Genomic DNA, 11,400 nt, shown 5'->3' on the forward strand with positions numbered 1-11,400 from the left:
TGGGAGGTCCTCTGTCCTGTGCCTGTCCACTATGATTCCCCTTACAGGTGACAATCATTAAACGGTAGCATTTGCAAATCCAAATAGGCATAATAAAAATAGTTACCGTATATACTCGCCTATAAGTCAGTATTTTGGGAGTTAAATTTTAGTCCAAAAGTCTATGTCCGACTTATAGGCGAGTCATAAAGAGACTGGTATTTTTTGGATGGGAAATCGAAGTATTATATAAACAATTTCGACAGCTATCGTTGAAGAAAATTTGGATATATTATTTCATTTATGTATTTTAAAATTATACATAAATTACGTGTATTTTATATACAAGTTTTTAATAATTTATTTTTTTAATCTTAAGAGGGCATTATTTATTTTTTTATGATATAAAGTTAAATATCGACTTTTTTCCTAAAAAATATGAATTGAAATCAGCCTAAATCATCGGAGCATTTGTTACAAATTGTCATCTGATTCTGGCAAAAAGTTATACCGGTTTATAAGCGGGTGAATGGCAAATCCTTGTCAAATAACCTCAAAAGATACAACCGACTTATAGGCGAGTATGTACGGTATTCCTTTAAGAACGCTGCAGCAGTACAACGTCTCGATCTCATTAGACAATGTCACCTTTAGCAATGAACAACCATACACAGTGTACGACTCCGTTTGTCAACAGTGTGATGTCACAGGACAATGTCATTTTAAGGTATGATGTACGTGTATTTTATACGGAGACTGGCTAATTTTGAAAAATGAAATCTTTTTCCCCCTAGAATGACGCCTGTTTAAGTGACGGAAACTGTTTCCAATCAGGTTACCTGAATCACGAGCACAAGAAAGTTTGTGACCCATCTCGGTCACAGAATTATTGGTCAAGTCCAGGTAAGTCTTAATATCAAATTAAGATATCATGTAAGTTACAGTACAATGCAACTATTATTTACCAGGAACAAATCAATCACAATACCATCTGTCTTTAGGACTTGAGGAAAATCTTAGAATCAGATCAATTTTAGGAACAATAACTGTTAAATCCTAGTGAGGTTGGGAAATCGGATAAGTCACTGTATCATGATCAAACTAAAATATAGAAATAAATTTGTAAATTTCAATAAGTGAAATATGTGTCCTATCGCAGGACAGCAAGATACCGTTACACAGAAAACCAGTATTTTTTAATCCTTATCCAAGAAAAATAGTCTTTCAAAAATCTGTTGCAATTATCAGTGATACCAACGTTTGCGCCCCGTTATTAACAGACCTATTTTTGTATTCACATGAAGCAGAATTTATGCAAAAATTTATACATGGAAAGAAGAGAAAACTTTTGTAGCCTTCAACTCAACATTTAGATACTATAATATATCAACGACATATTGTCAATTCACAATGGTGTTTATTCTTATGCCGACATATATCCTGGTGATTTTGAAATAAGATACCACAGTCTGACACCTCTGTTTCATATTTGAATATTTTACTAGAAAAAGATGTTAAAGGTAACCCAACAACTAAGTTTTATGATAAACATGATGACTAGCATTTTAATCGTCAACATCCCTTAATTCCTTATCACCTGCATAGGGGTTTTATATCTCTCAGTTGATTCGATACGGAAGATCAAGCTCTTCTAAGGAACAATTTCTAAAACGAGTTAAGTTATTGACAAATAAGTTGATGAATTAAGAATATCAACAGTCTCGTTTAAAGTCATAATTTTAAGTTCTATGGTCGATGACATAATAATGACTTTGTAAGCAAATACTATCTATCATTACGTCGAAAACCGACTGTCGTTTTTGATACTTACTGTTGGGACATTATTTACACACTAAATTGTCGACGGATTTTTCCGTTATTTCCCGATCATGTCAAGGTGCAAATCGCGGATGCGACCGCTTAGCAGGGGATTTTCACTCCTCTATGGTACCCGATCCCACAAAGTATGTTTTAATGGTCCGTGTTTGCTGTGCTCCTGATTTGTAAATGTACTTCTAAGCTTCAATACTGTTTTTTATCTCCATTTGTTGCACTTAAAAGCTGTACAAAGCAGGGGCATGGCATTAGCAGTTTTGCTTGTGTTGGTTAATTCTTAGCATAAATAAGTCGTATTTCTTAATTGTAAGGTGGAAAAGAAGTTTTGATGATTTAGCATTGCACTAATTCAGACCCTTGGTCTTGTTGAACTATTTAAAACTGGATTCATGTTTGTTTATATCCTCTACGAATTACTTAAATTGATATAATTATAATATTAGCAGTGTTTTTATATTACAAAATATAAGGTAGTATTTTTAAGTTTTTGGGGTATTTTTTGGCAATTCTTTCAAAGGTATTAAGATTCACAAAATTTGTTTTTTTTTACTCTCTTTTGTAGATAAAACTTTTAAAAAAATACATTTGAACGCAATATTACTTATGTGATAATATACTTTCATATTGATATATTTTCAGAAGGTATAGTTTAAATATCTTATCGTCATAGAGTAAGCACAAATTGAAAAAAAAATGATTTTGTGAACAATCTTTCAGAACTGGATCATTACACTGCCATTAGCAATGGCTGCCAATGCCAACACGAGCAGTCCAGCTACAACTGTGCATGCTGTAGAAACGGTGGCTGCCAATGTCCGAAGAATCCGAACAAATGTGGCAACTGTCACCACTTAGACTGCTAATATAGCAACTGTAACCACTTAGACTGCTAATGTGGCAACTATCACCACTTAAACTGCTAATGTGAGAAATGTCATCACTCAAGACTGCTTTAGTGACATCTGTCTCCACCTAGATTGCTTTGATGTACCATAAACTATCTAAAATTAAATCTTAATTTTCAAATTTTAATTGTCTGACGATAAATAAAATTTTTAAAACATCTGAAAGCTTATCTTGTAGGATCTTTAAGATTGTCAAAGGATATCCGAAGGGAAGGATAAAGGTTTTAATTGAAAAAAAAGTGTCGACGAGAACCACAACGTGTGTGGGTTTTGTTTAGTGTGACTGCCGATTTAGATATTCTTCATGCAAAATAAACTATCATTAATTAAAAGAGAATACTTAGCTTCAGACACTTAATTCTTGTGACGCATATAAGGCATTTTAATCCCAATGCAACGGATTTAGAGGGGATGCAATACATTGTAATGCTGTTGCGTATGTGTGTGTGTGGGGGAGGGGGGGTATTTTGCCTGGATTGGAGACCATATACTTTTGTTGCCAGGGTATGCTTGGCGATGCCATGCTTTGAAATTGACATGGAATTCAAATTATACAACTATTTACTAAAATGTTTTGCTGATTCTGTGGTAGTTGTAATTTTTATATTTTTAGGATATGTATTTTAAATTGTACAAATTATTCTCATTTTTTATTTTATTCATTCAGTCATTCAATCATTCATTCAGCGCTGTGCAATGCGATTTACTAACTCTCTATGTTGTCTTGTTCAGTGTCTGTTATAAACCTAAACACCCCTGTTCAGTTAAATGTTGCATTCCAGGTAGACAACCAGGTAATGTAGTGAATGGGTTATTCCATTATTGAGTGTTACATTGATTTCTATTGGTCAGTGTGGTTGAATGGTTCTAAGGTAGAATTGGCGGGAATTACTTTCATGATTTCCCTTATTCTGAGAACTGGTTTTCGAAGGGTGTATACCTGTATATAGTGATAAAACATAATTCATAATGTTGGAGATACCACCCTTATTCCTGTAAGTAATTCAATGAATAGTTAAACTATTAATTAGGTATCTAAATAATTATGTTCCCCAAACGAAGTTGGGGAACATATTGTTTTTACTCTGTTTCTTATTATTATTATTATTAGGTCTTTCCACCTTTCTGTGGAAAGACCTATTGATATTCTTCTGTTTATTATTATTCTTTTTTCTTTTTAGGTCTTTCCACCTTTCTGTGGAAAGACCTATTGATTTTCTTCTGTTTCTTTTTTTTATTATTATTTTTTATTATTTTTCCGCCGTGTGATTTTGAGTTTCAAGATTTATCGAAAAGATTTTTAGTTCATAAGAATGTACTTCATTAAAGATTTTCGCAGTTGACCCTGCGTATATGAACTTTGATCCCTTTCGGAGTTATTACCCCTTTCGCAAGAAAGCTTGTTATCGCTACTCCTCCGAAACCATAAACCGTAGAGAAATGAAACCTTCACTATTGTCTTCAACTAATTTAGTAGACATTCCAATGATTTATTGCGAAAGTATTCATTGACCCGTTCAAAGAGTTATTGCCCCTGAAACTTTTTGAATTTTACAAATAATTAAAAATTTTCAAAACCAGAGGTCGTAGAGATATGAGACCAACTGCATAAGATTCATTGACCTTTGACCTTAAAATTCATTTAAAGGTCAAAGGTCAAGGTCATTCCAAAAATGAGAAATTTAGCTCTTTTTGTATCTCTTTTGTCTTTCATCATATACTTAATGTGTATGCATCATTAATATGTACTTTTAAAACTATTTCAAAGATTTCATTCTTGTCCCTTAACATTAAACCTTTTTAAAGTTATAGCCCCTTTTGCGAAAAACCTTGTTATCGCTACTCCTCCAAAACCATGAACCGTAGAGAAATGAAACCTTCTCTAACGTCTTCAACTAATTTAGTAGACACTCCAATGATTCATTGCAAAAGTATTCGTTGACCCTTCAATGAGTTATTGCCCCTGGAAGTAATTGAATTTTACAAATAATTAAAAATTTTCAAAACAAGAAGTCGTAGAGACATGGGACCAACTGCATAAGATTCATTTACCTTTGACCTTAAAATTCATGTAAAGGTCAAAGGTCAAGGTCATTCCAAAAAATGAGAAAATCAGCTCTTTTTGTATCTTTTTTGTCTTTCATTATATATTTAGTGTCTATGCATCATTAATATGTACTCTTAAAACTGTTTCAAAGATTTCATTCTTGTCCCCTAAGATTAATCCTTTTAAAAGTTATTGCCCCTTGTGCGAAAAACCTTGTTATTGCTACTCCTCCAAAACTGTAGACCGTAGAGACACCAAACCTTCACTAATGTTTTAAGGGTCTTAAGGTAGAATGGGATATCTCCATGTTATGACGTACTTCCGTTTGAAATATTGTTTTGATTTGCATGAGCGCTTATTATCGGGTCAAAAATTGTAGATACACCGTTTAAAAGAACAAACTGTAGCTAATTCAATGCAAGTTCACATAAGTCGGCATTTTAACTAAAATAGAAAAAAAGTAAACAACTTTACTTTTAATTGTACTATGGACATTTAAAAAGCAAACTCTGTAAATCATATAGTTTGAACATTGCAGTGAAAAGCTGTCTTTCAATTGTTTAACTGTCCACTACCCCAGGTGTTTAATGAGGCATGGATAAGTATGAGGATTTCACATTGTGCTTAATAATTAACAATCAATCATCACGTTAACCAGGACTGGTTGTCTTTGTTATTGAATACAAGAAATAACTGTTTGGTCAGAAATCAGCTAGCTGTTGGATATAGTCCGAATACTTTTAAATGAATGTAATAGCTCGATCTGAATGAGACACGTTTTGAAAACGATTGTCCAGGCATTGTCTTCAAAACAGTTCTAAGGTAAAGACTACCAACGAAAGAAAGTGCGATTTTTTATATCGGTGATAAAATGCTGAATCATTTTTTAAATAGCACCCAGATTTTTTCAACCCCTGGAAAATAAAGAAAGATAACTCTTCCGATCGGATCTTTTAATCCAAAAATATTTAAATGCATCCGATATTTTCCATTTATATATATTTTTTCAATTTCTTTATTTCAATCTGCCGACATATTAATATGCATTCTAATTGTAGATTTTCATGCAATTTTATCCGTCTGTTTTCAAGAAATGAAGTTTTCCCAGTTTTTTACGCTTATTTTCTTTCAAATAAAAAAAAATACGAAAACATATTTCTTGTCATTTTTGTTTTTATATACACTTGATAATAGAAAACTTCTTCCTATAATTTTAAGCTTTTGATATAAGAATTATATGAAAAAAAAATCATTTTTGTATTTCTCATTAAAATAATAAAAAAAATTATCAAAATTACAATTTAACATACTGATGCATGATGGCATTTCAAATCCTCCTAATTTAGGTACATGAATATATAGGAGAAATTTCGTTTGGTATCCCATACCACCTTAAGGCATAACTTCACTATATAAGTGGAAAAGGATCTGATGACCCCTTATATGAGTTATTGCCCTTTAACTTCTTTGTACTTCCTATTTAACCTCATAACTTGAAAACTATAAGTCATAGAAGCATGGGGTCAATTGCATTGTGACCCTTGACCTTTGACCTTGAAAAATTTTCCAAGGTCAAAGGTCAAGGTCATATAATTTTTTTTTTCATTTTTAATTTTTGATATCCTTTAAGACAATTTTGGTTTCTTATTCATGGAATTAAATTTTAAAACAAAATTAAAATTCAAAGAAGGTGGAAAGACCTCTTATTGTTCTTTGAACAATAAGTCTCCTAGTCTTATTTTTTATTATTTTTCCGCCGTGTGATTTTGAGTTTCAAGATTTATCGAAAAGACTTTTAGTCGATAAGAATGTACTTCGTAAAAGATTTTCACAGTTGACCCTGCGTCTATGAACTTCGACAACTATCGGAGTTATGACCCCTTTCGCAATAAAAGGTTGTTATCGCTACTCCTCCGAAACCGTAAACCGCAGAGATTCCAAACCTTTATTAATGTCTACGACTGATTTAGTAGACTCTTCAATCAAACATTGCGAAAGGATTCGTAAACTCCTATAATGAATTATTGCCCCTGAATGTTTGCGATGTTTACGAATATCAAGAACTTTTCTAAAACGACAAAGTGTAGAGACATGGGGCCAACTGCAAAAGATTTCTTGACCTTTGACCTTAAAATCTAGGTCAAGGTCAAAGGTCAAGGTCATTCAAAATATGTAAAATTAAGCATTTTTTATAGCTCTTTTGTTCTTAACCAAATTCTAAACTTCTTTGCATTTTTAGTATGTACTCTTAAAACCATTTCAGAGATTCCATGCTTGTCCCTTAAGATTGAACCCTCTAAAAGTTAGTGCCCCTTTCATTGTAAACCCTTGTTATCGCTACTCCTCCGAAACCGTAAACCGTAGAGGTATAAAACCTTCAACAATGTCTGCGACTAATTAAGTACACTTCTCATTCTATTGATGCGAAAGAATTCGTAAACATTTAAAGTAGTTATTGCCCCTGGCAGTTTATGATGTTTACAAAGAACTAAAAACTTCTTAACGACAAGTCGTAAAGACATGGGCCCAACTGCATGAGATCTTCTGACCTTTGACCTTGAATATAAGGTCAAGGTCAAAGGTCAAGGTCATTGGGAAAGTATCAAAATTGCTTATTTACGGGCTTTTGGTTAAAATGACCTTGACCTTTGACCTTGATATTTGAACTTGACCTTTGACCTTGACCTTTTCTCAAAAGGTTAAAAAGATATATATTCATTTTCTTTACCTAGATTCAGCTTCAAGTGTTAATCTCAAGTTTACCTCTCTCTTTTTTTTTTTTTTTTTTTGGCATGACCTTGACCTTTAACCTTGATAAATGACCTTGACCTTTGACCTAAAGGTCACATTCAAGCATAAGTATGTGGAGGTATTTATAATTCTCACGTCAAAAAAAACTTATATAATACCCCCCCCCCCCCCCCCGATTTCTCTAAAAAAAAAATCAATAGCGGCATAGAAAATTTTTCTACAACTCAAAGGACATAAAAGATCAAGATTAAATTCAGTTTAGCATGTAGAAGACACCTCAAAGAAAGCGCCCTGAGAGTTTTACGGTGAGTCTCTTAAGTACAATTAAATTCTAGTGAATATCGGCGAAATCTACATTTTTTTCTGTCTGAAATTTAATTGTTTCTGAGTATAAAAAATAATTTAAGCTTGTATTGGCCATTTCTTCGATTGTTGTTAATATCACTCGATTCTCCTGCTCCAATACGATATTTCGATACTAAATATTCTTGCTTTCTTTAGTATGTGGAATTTATTTCAATTTTATTTAGATTTAATATTAATGAAATGAATCTCGAAAATAGCGATTTTTCCTGTCAAATAAATTTCCACGCTCTGAATGACACGGTTTTTTTTTTTCCTGAGATGCATGTTTCAAGTTTAATTTATGCTGGCAACTATGAATTCAATTCAAATAGAAATGATTATTAAATCATACCTATGAGTTTACCATATCTGTCAAAACGAACGCGGCCTTTTTCAAATACATAAATTGCTACGCAACCTCAAATGCATGTATCCCCGTTAATAGCAATATCATAATTGTAATCAGACAATATCCCTTACATATTAACTCGAAAACAATCTCATTCCAACTCACATATACAACCAGGAGCTTGTCAGAAGTTTATTAACTGGATCTCTTTGACTAGTCAATGAATCAAGGAAATTCCGGTAACTTTAATTCGACTATAATACAAGACAATTTCAACGGAACCCGTGGCGTAGTGGTTAGAGCGCTCGCCTGCTAATCAGAGGGTCCAGGGATCGAATCCTGCTGGAGCACTTTATGATTTTTTTTTTTTCAATTTTTTTTTTTTTTTTTGTGTTTTTCTTCTTTGTTTCAACCCAAATGACACGGAAACACTTAAAAAGCTGGAAAGACCTCTTATTGTTCTGTGAACAATAAGTCTCCTAGTTCTTTTTTATTAGGTCTTTCCACCTTTCTGTGGAAAGACCTATTGATTTTCTTCTGTTTTTTAGGTCTTTCCACCTTTCTGTGGAAAGACCTATTGATTTCCTTCTGTTTCTTTTTTTCCTTTTTATTTTTATTATTTTTCCGCCGTGTGATTTTTTGTTTCAAGATTTATCGAAAAGATTTTTTATTCATAAGAATGTTCTCCGTAAAAGATTTTTGCAGTTGACCCTGCGAATGTGAACAATGACCCCTTTCGGAGTTATTGCCCCTTACGCAAGAAATGCTTGTTATCGCTACTCCTCTGAAACCGTAAACCATAGAGGTATGAAACCTTCACCAATGTCTTTGACTATTTAAGGGGACTTTTCAATCTATTCATTGTGAAAGTATTTGGTGACCCCTTCAATGAGTTATTGCCCCTGAAACTTTTTGAATTTTACTTTTAATTAAAAATTTTCAAAACGACAAGTCGTAGAGACATGGGACCAATTGCATAAGATTCATTGACCATTGACCTTCAAATTCATTAAAGGTCAAAGGTCAAGGTCATTAAAAAACTGAGAAATTAAGCTCTTTTTATATCTCCTTTGTCTTTCATCATATACTTAATGTCTATGCATCATTGATATGTACTCTTAAAACTATTTCAAAGATTTCATTCTTGTCCCCTAACAAAAATCCCTTTAAAAGTTATTGCCCCTTGTGCGAAAAACCTTGTTATCGCTACTCCTCTGAAACCGTAAACCGTAGAGGTATGAAACCTTCACCAATGTCTTCGACTATTTAAGGGGACTTTTCAATCTATTCATTGTGAAAGTATTTGGTGACCCCTTCAATGAGTTATTGCCCCTGAAACTTTTTGAATTTTACTTTTAATTAAAAATTTTCAAAACGACAAGTCGTAGAGACATGGGACCAATTGCATAAGATTCATTGACTATTGACCTTCAAATTCATGTAAAGGTCAAAGGTCAAGGTCATTCCAAAATTGAGAAATTAAGCTCTTTTTATATCTTTTTTGTCTCTTAACATATACAAACTGTCTTAGCATCAATAATATGTACTCTTAAAATTATTTGAAAGATTCAATTCGTATTCCGTAAGATTGACCCTATTAAAAGTTATCGCCCTTTGTGCGGAAAACCTTGTTATCGCTTCTATTGCGAAACCATAAACTGTACAAATATGAAACCTTCACTAAAGTCTTCGACTTGTTGAGAGGATTCTGGTATCTATTCATTGCAAAAGTCTTCGATGACTTCTTCAATGAGTTATTGCCCCTGAAACTTCTTGAATTTTAGAAATAATTAAAAATTTTCAAAACAAGAAGTGATAGAGACATGGGACCAACTACATAAGATTTATTTACCTTTGAGGTTAAAATTCATGTAAAGGTTAAAGGTCAAGGTCATTCCAAAATTGAGAAATTAAGCTCTTTTTATATCTTTTTTGTCTTTTAACATATACAAACTGTCTTAGCATCATTAACATGTACTCTTAAAACTATTTGAAAGATTCAATTCGTATTCCGTAAGATTGACCCTATTAAAAGTTATCGCCCTTTGTGCGGAAAACCTTGTTATCGCGGTGGAAGGTGGAAAGACCTCTTATTGTTCTGTGAACAATAAGTCTACTAGTTTTTTTTTATTATTTTTTATTATTTTTCCGCCATGTGATTTTGAGTTTCAAGATTTATCGAAAAGATTTTAAGTTCATAAGAATGTACTCTGTAAAAGATTTTCGCAGTTGACCCTGCGTATATGAACTATGACCCCTTTCGGAGTTATTACCCCTTTCGCAAAAAAGCTTGTTATCGCTACTCCTCCGAAACCGTAAACCGTAGGGGTATGGAACCTTCACTAATTCTTCAACTAATTTAGTAGACACTTCATTGATTCATTGCGAAAGCATTTGTTGACCCCATCAATGAGTTATTGCCCCTGGAAGATTTTGAATTTTACAAATAATTAAAAATTTTCAAAACAAGAAGTCGTAGAGACATGGGACCAGCTGCATAAGATTCATTGACCTTTGACCTTAAAATTCATATAAAGGTCAAAGGTCAAGGTCATTCCAAAAATGAGAAAATGGCTCTTTTTGTATCTCTTTTGTCTTTCAACATATACTTAATGTCTATGCGTCATTAATATGTACTCTTAAAACTGTTTCAAAGATTTCATTCTTGTCCCCTAAGATTAAACCTTTTCAAAGTTATTGCCCCTTATGCGAAAAACCTTGTTATCTCTACTCCTCCGAAACTATAGACCCTAGAGACACCAAACCTTCACTTATGTCTTAAGGGTCTTTAGACCTAACTTCACTGTATATGTGTTAAAGAATCTGATGACCCCTTATATGAGTTATTGCCCTTTAACTTCTTTATACTTACTATTAAACCTTGTATCTTGAAAACTATAAATGGTAGAAGCCTGGGGTCAATTGCATTGTGACCCCTGACCTTTGACCTTGAATATTTTGTCAAGGTCAAAGGTCAAGGTCATTCCAAAAATGAGAAATTAAGCTCTTTTTATATATCTTTTGTCTTTTAACATATGCAATCAGTCTTTGCATCATTAATGTGTAATCTTAAAACTATTTCAAAAATTTTATTCTTGTTCCCCAAGATTGACCTTATCAAAAGTTATTGCCCATTATGCGAAAAACATTGTTATCGCTACTACTTCAAAACCGTAGACCGTAGAGGC

General features: G+C 32.9%; 1 long non-coding RNA gene across 1 annotated transcript; it reads left to right on the forward strand.

Moving 5' to 3' along the window:
• Nucleotides 1-580: 580 nt before the first annotated feature.
• Nucleotides 581-2,852, forward strand: LOC134264284 (uncharacterized). The gene is made up of 3 exons (XR_009991484.1): nucleotides 581-706; nucleotides 774-882; nucleotides 2,533-2,852. It is a non-coding gene; the product is annotated as an uncharacterized LOC134264284 (long non-coding RNA).
• The last annotated feature ends 8,548 nt before the right edge of the window (nucleotides 2,853-11,400 follow it).

Source organism: Saccostrea cucullata, unplaced genomic scaffold (assembly GCF_032062105.1).
Source record: "Saccostrea cucullata isolate Sc308-1 unplaced genomic scaffold, CSIRO_AGI_Scuc_v1 ctg10711, whole genome shotgun sequence".
NCBI classification, from domain to species: domain Eukaryota; kingdom Metazoa; phylum Mollusca; class Bivalvia; order Ostreida; family Ostreidae; genus Saccostrea; species Saccostrea cuccullata.